This window comes from Stenella coeruleoalba, assembly GCF_951394435.1.
Source record: "Stenella coeruleoalba genome assembly, chromosome: 11".
In the NCBI taxonomy this organism is placed as follows: Eukaryota; Metazoa; Chordata; class Mammalia; order Artiodactyla; family Delphinidae; genus Stenella; species Stenella coeruleoalba.
Window position 1 is genome coordinate 68,212,969 of NC_137157.1, and position 13,578 is coordinate 68,226,546.

The following is a 13,578-nucleotide window of genomic DNA, read 5'->3' on the forward strand; positions in this document are numbered from 1 at the left end:
AGTAAGAGAAATAGGACTTTTCATTTTTTTCTTTATTTACTTCTGAAATGTTTGGGTATTTAAATAAGAATACATTTGTATATTAATTTTGCAATTAATTAAAGAATACTGAAGCTTCAGAGAGGGTAAGGTAAGGGAACTGATGGATTATGATTGCATTTTTTTCAGAATGGTTCTGGTGGGTCATGCCAACATATTGCCAGAGAGAGAAATTTCTGCATTGTACATTTTAACAGTACTAATGGCGGTTAATATAAGTAAGGTTTAGTACCTGTGCTATGGATTTTGCTTTCAGATTCAGAAAGATTCTTACAAATAGCTTGGTGTCTCATGGTACTGTTTTAATCTTTTTTTTTCTAAGCCCTTCTGCTTTACATATTTCTGATAAGCCACAAAGCAATGCCAAATATATGACATAATAATCCACAGACATTTGAGTGCCCCTAAGTTAAAGGCACTCTGTAAGATGCTATGGGGAAAGACAAACAGATAATATCCCTGGCTTTGAGGGATTAACAGTGTTATGTCCTTGAAGATATCATTTTATTTGAAATGCCGTCTGGAAAAAGAGTATACAGACCACTAGATGGCGAAGGGAAAAACAAGCAGCGTCTTTGCATTTCACTTACGGCTCACTGTATGACGAATAATAGGTTTCTTGACCTCTCAGCACCTCATTCTGAATCTTTAAGTGATACCTATATTAGCATCTCCACGCATTTTGAGATCTCCTCTTAAAATATGCTTTGAAGTATTCAGTCTAAATGCTTCTTTCTCGAAAGCTATAGTTTAAAGAATGGGAAATGGTGTTAGCAGAGTTAATCTTGTGTAATTTCAGTGTGGGTTGTCAGGAATACCTTTAAGTAAAGAAAATGACTCTAATCTTCTTAAGCAATTCGTTTTCTCAGCAACTGGGAGGCAGGAGCTAATTTACTCTGCCTGTGTACACAGGCCTGTCTTATTAAAGGAAAATTTTACTCAGAGAGAGAAGTCACAATACCCATGAAATTATTTATATTTAGACATTGGAAAATGTGGCAAAATATAAGAAACATTAAATTGTCTTTTCTGTATCAGTTTCCTTCCTAAATACCCAACTCAATTACCAATATTTTCTGTTACAAAGAGGAAATTTAATCATGGAGTTGAAACAAGAGCTATTTGGTTGTTTTTAAAGGGAGGAGAACAAAGAGCTGGTCACTCACTCCTTAGCTGAGGGTGTTTGAGCAGCAAGATGGGTGGAGAGTGGAGAGGGTTAGGGACTTAGTTCTTTATGCTTTGATTCCAAGTCACCCTTTTCTGATAAGCCTTAGTGGCATTTTCTTAGACTGGTTATGTCAGGATTCTGAAGCTTTCACTACAATAGGGTGTTAATCTTAGCTGATTATTGTTCCCATCCCCACCCCTGGTCATAAAGGACTAGTGTTCTTTTCTGGAAAGGGAAGATGAAGACTCGTTCTATAAATAACCTTTATAGTTTCTTTAGGTTATAATAAAATGTGGTGGGTTTTTTTTTTGCATATGATTTTCAAAAGGAAACTAATTTTTCCATAAAATATCTTAAGGGAAATCTAATAGATTTTATGGTATATAAATAATAGCAATGCACTTTTCATATTTAGGAACCAATAGAAGAACCAGGAAGCAGTTATTCTGAATTCAAAGAACATTCTTCCAAGGCATTGAAAGAGAAAACTTTAATTTCAAAGTGAAGCATTTGATGGTTGTGTTTTTAATGTACATATTCTCTCTCGTTTTGATTGTTGTGATAATTTTCTAACTGACTGCCCCCATTCTTCACTCTAACTGGTCTATCTTTGTATATGTACTCATGTCAGTTACTGCTCCCCCCCCACCAAAAAAAAAGTAGAAATCTGATCCTGTCATTGTGTTGAGACCATATAACATTTCAGGGGCTTCCCAGTACCTATGGAATGAAAGTCCAGATTCCTAAACACAGCACATGTAGACATGTACAGCATGGTTTCAGATTATCTTCCAAATGTCATCTGCCTCTTACTCTCTAATACATACCTTTTGGTTAAGTTCTGTTTGCTCCTTGCCAAATATAGCAAGTTTTCCCATGTTTTGTACCTCAACCTCCCATTCTCCATGGCAGAAAGTCCTCTCTGTTTAGGTTAAATAAATGTCTTGTCTGTGAAATCTGTGTTCTCATAACACTCATACTGTTCATATCATGTTATACTTATTTGATTGAATATCTGGCTCATCTACTACTAACTATTTAAGGGCATTCTTCTTTATACCTCAGATACCCATCAGTGCCTGACATGTAGTAGGCTTAAAAATGCTGAATGAATACCACAAACACACCATAGTAAAGTTACTTGGTAAATATATGTATCTCAGCAAAGTTCTAAAATAGCCTTTTACCCTCACAGAAAGTTTAGAGTATTAGAATTGGAACTCATTATAATGCCTTTCCACTTTTACATGAATTGCCAAAATAATTTTAATGGTTTCATCTTTGTCATCACTACCTGAAAAATGCCTACTTTTGATTGAAATATTAAATGCATTGTAGAATTTCACTTAACAACTCAGAACAAGCTGTCAGGGAATATAACCATTCTCATGTTACAAATGAAGATTCTAGGGCTTGAAGAGGTTAAGTAGCGCTTACCCTAGGTTGCAAAGAGAGTTTACCCTAGCTCTTTTTGTTTTCAAGGCCCATGGTGATAACTACTTTGCTCTGCTGATTCCTAATGCAAAATGCCTCAGTTCACTTTGGTTAACTAGTCATTATTTAATTTCTGCCCATCTCTGAATTTACCTGTATATTTCTAGTACTTTATGACATTAAGGCAACCTGGGGGAAGACTCACTAAGTGACAAAATGATAATGGCTGTTAATCATTGAGCACTATGTGCTTAGCATTTTACATCTTACCAATAAGCACTTACCTATGGGATAAGTACCATTACTTTTATTTTATCGATGAGGACACAGAGATAGAGTACAATTAAGAACCTTGAGAAGGGTGAAACACGGAGCCAGAGCTGAAACTCAGATGCTTTTTCTTACAGAATCCAGAGACTCTTAAGCCATGAACTTGGTTTGAAATTAAGTGGTAGTGACTCCGGTCATGTCACAGAGCCAACACAAATGTTCTCTTGAGCAAGTTGCATTCATCCCAGGTTTCCCATACATGTTCAAAGACAGTAAGCAGCACAGAAAAAAAAAAAGCAAGGCATCATGAATAAGTGTCAGCAAAAACAAAAGACAATATAAATAGACCTGCAGGACTTCAGAATAATAGACATGGACTTCATGTTAACTATTTTTAAAGAAGTAAGAGATGACCTTGAAAATCTGCAGGGAACAAGAAGCTACAACACAATCTAGTATATTTGAAAAAGAACCAACAGACTTTCTAGAAGTGAAAATGTAGTAATCAAAACTTAAAACTCATGAGTTTAATAACATTACACAAAATTGAAAGCAAATTAGTAAGTTGGGCCCAAAAAAATCCAGAAAGGAGCAATGAGATTTAAAAAAATTACAGAGATGAGACACGGAGGATAGAGTGAGAAAATTCAAAATACATTTAATTAGAATCTGAAGGAAAGGAGAAAGAATAAGGTAAAGGCAATAGTTGAACAGATAGTGGCTGAGAGTTATCTGGAACTAATAAGACACTAAAATACAGATTTCAGAAGTCCAATGAATCCCCAGTAGTGTAAATAATAATAAAGCCAGATTGAGATACATCATAGTGAATATGCAGCACATCAGTAATAAAAAGAAAAATCTTAAAAGCAGCTGGATAAAGATTATTCTCAGGGTGTGTGATAGCTTACTCTCCAGAGCAACAATGGAATATAATGAAATAATTGAGAAAGTTTACAACTAAGTACTGACTCTCACCAGAGGAAATTAGAACAAAAACAAGCTTCAGGCAGAAGGTAGAGGATCTCAAATCAAAAGCCTAAGGTGGAGGAATGAATGATGAACAGGAAAAGTGGTAAATATGTGGCTAATATAAACAAACATTGCCTTGATAAAATGATAATATCCGCAATATCTTGTGGGTTAAATAAGGATGATAAATTAAAACATAGCACCTGGGAGGGGACTAAAAGGGGTTAATGATCTAAGGTGGTATTAGCTGTAAAAAAGGATAAACATTGATTAATTTTAATCTTTGATAAATTGGAATGGTGTGGTATAATATCTATAATACTAAAAGAATAAAAACGGTTATAACATCCAAACTTGGTGCAGGATGATTGCTCTAACAATGTGTTCCCTGCAGGTTAGAGTTTTGTGATTAGTTTGATATACTTGATAAAAGACATTTGATTCAATACAAGAATCATTTCCATTGTCATGAAAAATTTTAACATTGAATATTTCAAGAAGAATAGGAAGAGTTAGCTTCTTCAAACATAATTTGTAAATTTTGTGTTGTAAATTTTGAATGATTGTAAAAAAAAGATTTAAAATTTTTCCCACAAAATTTTATGCAGTTATGTATATATAGTATTTACTATTTTCTAGGCATTGTTACAAACACTTATTCTCTTAATGATAAGTTTTGACCAGGAGGTGTGCAGATGTTGCTATTTCACACACAAAATCCATGATTAAAACATTATGGTCAGAGAAGCAAGCTCAAATTTCTTATTAAAATTTTGAAAATACTTTATTTTGAAACTTCATATGTATTCAGTATTTAATATCTTCCATAGTAGGTCTGTTTTATTTTTCTTATCATAATTATATAAAAGCAATATTGTTTTTCACTAACTCATACCCCTGAATTCTTTCCAGCCTACATTAGTGTGATACAAATATCATTTTCTGCATGTGAGGGAAGAGGCTGGAGAACACTACATTATATAGAGCCAGATAGAGTGGAGGAGAGTATGATCATTCTGCATTCTGCATTTTTAAGACTATATTAAAAACAAAAAAATATTAGAAAATACATGCATAATAAATATGACTACTCATATTTATTTCCTTGTGTGTTTCTCCTTTACTTTTCTTTCTTTTTTGTTCATGCCCCCATGCTCTCAGTCTGCATTTGACAACTGGCTTGATCAGTTCCATAGCCACAAAAAGTCATAAGTAGTTGGCTTCATAAAATACTTCTGTGACCTTTGTACTGATGGTTTCTAGTGTTCCCAGAAGAAAACTCACTAGGAGCCAGCCTTCAACTTCAATGCCTACTCTAATTTCACAGTGAAATATATCCTTGTACTTATAACCCCCTCCTTGCTCATCTAACTCTGCTAGGTATTCTTCTCCATGTTTTAATGCTCCAAGGAAAACTGGGGGGCTATCTTAGAATTTTCTCTGCCTATTTCTGGAGTGTTAGAATGCTTATTTTTATCATACAGTCACTTTCTAGGTGACAAATCAAGTAAAGTATTTTGGCAATCAGCTTAATTGCTCTAGTAATTGCAGTGGAATAGAATTTCTCCTAATAGGAGCTATTAGGAAATATTCCACATGTGTTTAATAAGACAAATTAGAGAACTTAACATTTAAATCCTTGGTTACTGTTTTTATAATTGAGTTTAATGTCATCCAAGAGACAATAAGTCTTATAAGTCTTAAACTTAGGTCTCTGGTCTAAACACCTTCAGGTGACTTGTGATATGAATGTGGTTGTGCAAGTGGGCTTTTACCCCTTTTCCTGAATGGAAATCATATAAGAGCAATAAGGAAAACAGCATTTTTTTTTAAACCAGCAAACAATATGATAAGCAAATTTTAAGTGCATGTAAGAACTGCCAAGAGCAGCTGAGACCTGAAAAAGGTTGCATGGTAGGATGTGGGGAAAAAAGTGGCAAGAGGGTTCAGTAACAGCAGATCTCAGAAGCAGCAAGAAAGGCTTTTCCTAAATATGACAGGTCTACCCTGAAGAGAAAATTTTGGTAGGTAAGGCCGGTGGCAAAAACACTGCCAAACGTGGTTTGAGGCCAAACGAAGCATCTCAAATAATGATGTTGTATTTGTAGGAAACAGAAGAGAGCATCTTTGAGTTATAAATCATGGAAGATTATCCTGGCCTCTCCCGCCTAACCAAGAACCTCCTGCAAATAGCTGGCCCAGGAAAATTCAAGTCATTCAACAATGAGTAGCAAAGGAAACTGGCACACTCTCAACACAAAGATAAACATGTGGGGAAAAAAGATAAAGTTGTGGAAAAGAGCAGCAAAATTTACCAACAGCCTGCAAAAAGGTGACCATGAAGATAAAAATTGTGACACGCTTTTATTTTATTTTTTGGTAAAGAAATCACTTCTGTGAAAGAAGACAAAGAAATGGAAGAAGAAAGAAAACGTAGGAAATATAACACAAGATAAAGGAGGGAGGAGAGGAAACCTGAGACAGCAGATTTCAAGAAAGGTGCAGAAGACAGAACCATCAGAGAAATGAAGATGAAATTGAAGCAAGCACAAAAAGCAGTAGACAATGAGAATACAAGGGACGAAAAAGGTAAGGAGAACGAAATTGAACTCTCCTAAATACTTGAAGATTTAAACACACACACACACACACACACAAGAAATCACAAAATATTAATGGTTAGGATGTAAAAGGATATAAAAGACCTTTGTGTTTGTGGAAACAAGAAAATCTGGGACAAAATAAAAATTATACTTTTCTATGGAATTATAAAATAGTCTTGGATGCAAGGAAGGCATGATGGACTGAGTACTGGGGTGAGATGAGTTCTTCATAGTTAGCAGAGAACCATGTTAGCTTCCATATCTGAGGGTAGGTAAACACACCCTAACTAAAACTGGGCCAGTTGCAAAGCAACTCAACTCCTAGAGAGAATCAGAATAAACAGCTTTCCTTTCCAACAGCCAAATTAGGAAGACACTTGTACTGTTTGGGAAATAATTAAAATAATACTGATCCTTTATGCTTAATGTTGGCAATGAAATTTAAAACAATAAAACATTCAATGAAGCAAGAAAATGTGATCCATAATGAAGAGTAAACTTAATAGTGAAATATAGAACAGTTTCTCTTAAGATCAGAAAACAGGCAATGATGTCTGCACTCATCAATTCTGTTAGAGGTTCTAGCCACTAGGGTAAAGCAAGGAAAAGAAATTAAATGCATAAAGTTCGGAAAGGAAAAATTAAATTTTTATCTTTGGAAGACAATGTGATTTTATACATAGAAAATACAAAGGAATCTACAAGAAGAACAAAACAAACAGCTGGAACTAATAAATGATTTTAGCCAGTTCACAAACTACAAAGTCAATGTACAAAAGTCAACTTTATTTCTATATAATAGGGCTGAATAATGGAACAATGGTATTTTAAAAACAATACTATTTACAATAGCATAAAACATGAAATATTTAGGAACATACTTAACAAAAGCTTACATGTCCTCTATACCATTGACACTAAAACATTTCTGGGAGAAGGAAAAAAAAAAACCTAAGAAAATTGAGACAGATATGCTGTTCATTGCCTGGAAGACTCAATATTGTTAAGATGTCAGTTCACCCCAAATCGGTATGTATATTTAATTAAATAACAAAACACAGCCAACTGTTTGTGTGAAAAATGGTACAAATGACTTGGAAAACTATTTAGCAGTTTTTCATATATTTAAACATACCCTACCATATGACTCAGCAATCCTATTCCTAAGTATTTATTTATCAAAGGTTAATGAAAAATACATCCACAAAAAGTGTACAAAATGTTGTACAAAAATGTTCACAGTGACTTTATTTATTTATTTCAGCAACTGGAAACCACCCAAACGTCTATAAAAGGAAAATGGATGAAGAGATGGTGGTGTATTCAGGCAATAAAAGAAAAAATTTAAGATACATGCAACGGCATGATGAATATCAAAAATATTGTATTGCATGAGGGAAGCCAGGAACAAAAAGAGGACGTGTGCTGTGATTCCATTTATATGAAATTCAAAAAAGGCAAAATAAATTGTGGTAATAAAAATCAGAACGGTTGTTGCTTCAGTGTGTATGTGTGTACGGTGGGGGCAGAAGCAAGGGGAGTTGGATCTAAGGGCCGGAGGGGAAATTTTTGGGTGAAGGAAATATTCTACGTCTTGTTTGGGATGGGGTAAATGGATTTATAAATTTGTTAAAACTTGTTAGACTGTACACTTAAGATCTGTATATTTCACTGTAGGCAGATTATACTTGAGTAAAATATTATAACGCGTCTGTGGTAGCCATGGAACTCTTTCACTCAGATATTCCTTCAAAAATGACCCTGCGGGGCTTCCCTGGTGGCTCAGTGGTTCAGAGTCCGCCTGCCGATGCAGGGGACACAGGATCGTGCCCTGGTCCGGGAAGATCCCACAAGCCGAGCGGCTGGGCCTGTGAGCCATGACCGCTGAGCCTGCGCGTCTGGAGCCTGTGCTCCGCAACGGGAGAGGCCACAACAGTGAGAGGCCCGCGTACCGCCAAAAAAAAAAAAAAAAAAATGACCCTGCCATATGGCGTGCTGTTAGCCTATAACCTCCAGCTGTAGCGTCTTCAGAATGTGCTGCAGCACTGGAGCTGACATGTTCTCTCTGCAACTCCAGCCAGTGGCTTGTTATGACATGGGTAGCAGAGCCTGGACGTTCTGCCCAAGGAGAGACCCCTCAATGGGCTGTCTTTGCTCTAGAGCTCTTGCTCCAGACTGGCCATAATGTTTTCAGAGCTGCACTAGTCTGAGGCTCTTGCTACCCAGCTGTCCTTGCTTCCTCCTCTCTTTTCTCAAGTTTCCCACCCATACCAGGGTCCAAATGCTTTTCCATCCTCCTTCTGCTTCGTCTCGCCTTTAGTTTCACAGGCATTATTCTTAGTGATCTCTTGCATGTCTAACTCCATCTTGGCTTTGGGCACAAACTTTCAATTAGAAAATAATCTGGGATAGAAATGAGAACCGAAATATGTCATATCAATACATTTATACTGGCTTAATTCCAGAAAAGTGTTTTTTTTCCAGAAAGAAATCACTTTTTATGCCTTTATGCTATATGCAACAAGTTCATCTAAAACAAATATATTTAATGGTTGAATATAAGGCTGTGAATAAAGGCAAGTGCAAACAGAGAGTGGAAGTCATGGTCTTAATATCAAATTAGGAGGAATTTAAGCCAAAACACATCAAGAGGAGGAAATATTCATTTTGACAGCTCGAAGAGACATTTCAGATACAGATGACTTTAAAGGCATCTGACAAACTTAAGGATGAGGAGAGTAAGAGGAAATTTCCCCTGAAAACAAATATTTGAACATGTGAATCGTTCTGTAGTTAATTTAATTTAGTAAACCTATGTGGATGAGCCAAAAATATTAATTTATTTCATATATTCTTGTATCTAGCTCTCTCTTCAAAAAGTTATTTTCTTTACTAACCAAAATATATGTTCTGTCTGAGAAACTTTATAACATCTTTTTAAATAGTTATCGATAATAATTTCCAAAATAATTCAAATCCCTTCCTAGCATTTATCTCAGTTGAAACTTTATAAATTTATTTCTGTGATTACTTGCTTAATGTCTCTCTCACCATGCAATGAGATCCATGAAGGCAGGAACATTACTTTTTGTTGATTGGTTGGTTTACTTGTTTTATTACTGTATCCTCCACATCTTGCACAGTGTCTGGCACATAGTAGGTACTTAACAATTCTTATGAATGAATAAATGAACATAACAATAATATCAGTATAATTTCTTTTGAAGGACTACAGCTAAATTTATTCCTTCTAGATGCAAGTCTTTCTGGAAGTAGAGAGATGCTGTGCTCACTCATGGATTCATCTATTCATTCAACAAATACTTATTTACGTGGCAGACACTATGCCAAGCATGGAATACACAGTGATAATAGGTGTATTTTTTATTTATAATTAAATAATTATATTTAATTATATAATAATATAATTCCTGCCCTTGAGCTCACAGCCTGGTTGGTAACTGCTTAAGAACTTATTAATTCTCTACTTCTAATATTTTATGTACAACTATAATTATATATTTGTAATAGTACTGTATCAGAGAGCTCTCCTAAGCTCTTTTCTTATTTGATTCTCAAAGCACAGATATAAAGAAACAGATATTAAAAAGTTATGCTTTGTATAGATTAGCTCATTTCATTTAAAAATATTTATTGAGTGCCTACTATGTTTCAGGAACTTTTCTAGGAGCTGGAAAGAGCAATGAATAAGACAGAGAAGGACCCTTCTTAGTGGGAGGTGGCAAACAATAAAGAAGCAAAAAAGTATATTTTAATAGTGTTACAGAAGAAATGAATCAAGTGATGCAATTAGAGAATGAAGATAGGGAATTTAAGGAAAGACTCTCTGAGGTGGTGATACTGAAATTAAGAAGTGAAGAGTTAGATCAGTCATTTGAAAGTCATGGGAAAGCCATCAAATGGAGCGCCAAGTCCAAGGCAATGAGCAGGATGTGAGCTTGGCATATTCAAGGGGGAAAAAGGCTGGTGTTATTGGGGCAATGGGTTACGGGTATGAGGTAAGATTCAGGACGATATGAGCCAGATCCCACAGGGCCCTACAGGCCATGGATTCTATTCTGCATGTATTGAGAAGCTAATGGGAATTCATATAATTTACTTAGCAGGGGTACTCACAGATGAGGATTTTTTTTTTTTTTTTGCGGTGCGCGGGCCTCTCACTGTTGTGGCCTCTCCCATTGCGGAGCACAGGCTCGGGACGCGCAGGCTCAGCGGCCATGGCTCACGGGCCCAGCCGCTCCGCGGTATGTGGAATCTTCCCGGACCGGGGGCACGAACCCGTGTCCCCTGCATCGGCAGGCGGACTCTCTACCACTGTGCCACCAGGGAAGCCCACAGATGAGGATTTCTTAGCAAGTATAAAGTAAGCAAATTGTGCTTAAACCTGATTTCAAAGAAAATGTGGACTCAGTAGAGAAGTTGAAAGTGATTATCTTAACAATCAGCTGGGGAGTTTCCCTTACACCGGTGAATCACCGAGACCTGAGCATATCATTCCTTAGGATAATTTTTGAGAAGACTTCTTGTCAGGAGGAAAAGGATGTAATCAGAGTTTTTGAGTTTGTGGGTAAAGCCAGGGATCTTGGAGAAATCAGGGGAAATAGAAAGCCCAAAGAGAGATGCTGAACTTACTACTAAAAAGGCAGGTGTGGGCTTAAGCAATTCACTGGAAAAATAAAGAAGTGATCTCATGTGCACCCCAAGTTTATGTGGCAATTTGTAAATGTTACATACGCCAGCAGAATTTTGGCTTGTCTGTGGGATCAAAACAGTTTATGGCATGCAAAGTTACATGAATTATTTGAGATTTAGTAGCTCCTTTATGGTCACAGAAACAGGCTAGCTCCAGAGTTTGTGTTCTTATCCACTATTATTTTATTTTTTTGGACTATCCATTAAATTTCTTTTTAATGCTGTTGTCTTTATTTAGCATACCGTTTTTATCAGATTTTGGTTTCTGGTTAAGTACATTCTAATTTCAGTCATTTTTGCCACTGCTCAAACAGTAGCTAATGAGTTGTTTTAATAACGTATGTTCTATGTATTGAATGAATGTGCATTTGAAGCTGTTATTTCTTAGTACACAGGGTTGCTCCACTTGAGAACCCTCCATAAAGACTGTCTGTTGTACTCATTTGATATTTGATTTTTCTTTTTTTTTGGCTGCCGAGACTCCATTGCCCTTTCCTAATGGCACTCTGATTTGCTCTTTCCAAATTAGCTATCTTTTGCTGTGTGCAGTATTGACATGATGGAAATCCAAGTGCTTGATTTGCTTCTACCAAAACCAGAGAAGTTTGTTGGCTATTCCTGCCAAATACTTCCTCTAACCTTCCCCAGTAGTGTCAACAGTAAGGTAAGTGACTTAAATATGACTAATCAATTGCTCTCCTGGGATGCTGACACTTGAGTGAGGTAATGAGAGATAGAAGAAACTGTTGTTTATATCTGATCAGCTGTGGTCACATGGGATTGGGAAGACCTTCTGGGGTTGTCTGGTTCCACTTTTTCCAACCTTGTTGTTCAGCGATCCCTTAGGGCATGTAAGCTGCTCATATCATTATGTTTTCTTTTGACTTAAATTAGCCAGGTTTGGTTTCTGTTGCTTGTTACTAAAGAATCCTGAATAATACATGAATCATGCCAAGGCCTATCTTAACTTCCCATTCCCTCAAATAAATCCTCTAAGGATATAAGTCCCACTAGGAATATAGATAGCTAAGCTGATAATGAAATGCTCATCACGGTTTTAATAGTGGAATGTATTACTCCTGCCAGATGCTGTTTGCATTTTCATAAGAAATGCTTTAATGGAAGAAATGTTTTGGAAATAACGTGGTAGGGTCTTACCCCAAAGTTGTCCAGGGACGACTTGAACAATATTTCTCACATTTCTAGCACAATAGACAGCATTCCCAGTTGACACTTTTGGTAGGAGTCAAAAGGGCGAAGAAGAGGGATGAAGAGAGCAGGAATTGTTCTAGACCTGTGCTGCCTAAGAGCACCTTAAAGGTCTTGTAAGTTAAGCACACTTTCCTTTTCTCTTATGTATTTTATATCTGTGTTTCCACTTTGAGTTTCAACTTAGAGTTTTCAAAATTCCCACAAAATAAGTAGATGATACAATGTAGTTTTTATACTTAGTCGGACCATGTTGTGGAAAGATTTATCAGTTTTTTCAATAGTATAAAAAAAGTCCTAAGATTTGATTTTTCTCTTTCTAAATTTTTTCAAGGCCAATGAAAACAAGCATTTATGAAACTGAATATAATTTTATTAAACCTTAAATCTAAAATAAGCATTAAAATCAGGAAGCAATATTTTAAAATAAGGTTATTTCTTAATAGTATTATTTTGCCTGTATTTATTTTGGCTTACATTTTCTTTTATTGTTTTTTGGTCTCTGGTTAGCATATAGTGTACTACAGTCATTTATTTTAAACATCCCTCAAATAACGAATAGTAGATTGTTTCATATTATTCTGTATGTTCTATAGCCAATATATTCTATATATTGGAGTTGTATCATTATTTGCAGCTTATTTTCTTCTGTTTCAATGACATGTAAGCAGCATTTAAAATTTCTATTACATTTTAATTTTTTAGCTCTTTAACATAGATGGACTAAGTAATCTGAATATCTGTGCTTTATATTTTTAGCCTTATTATTTTGCTGTTTTCTTCTATTCTTATTCCTCATTTTGATTAGCCAATTCCAATCATCCTAATAAGCATGACTCAAGTCTTTTCTCTTCCAGAAGTTCTTCTAAGAATGTTCCAGCATAAACCGCCGTATCTCTAACATTCATCTAACATGGATCATGGGTTCCTTTGTGATCATTTTTTTGTTGTCTTATTATTTAACATTCCACATATTTCCCCCTCAACTAGATTGCAAATTCTCTGAAATCAGGGACTGAGGCAGTACAGCTAAGTATTTTAGGATCACATACTTTCTAGCTGGATTGCTTTGGGTGAATCCTTGCACTCTCACTGTTTCCCTGTGGGCATAAGAAAACTTCTCTAAGCAGTTTCCTCTTCTGCTTAAAACTATTGTAAAATAAACGTCCA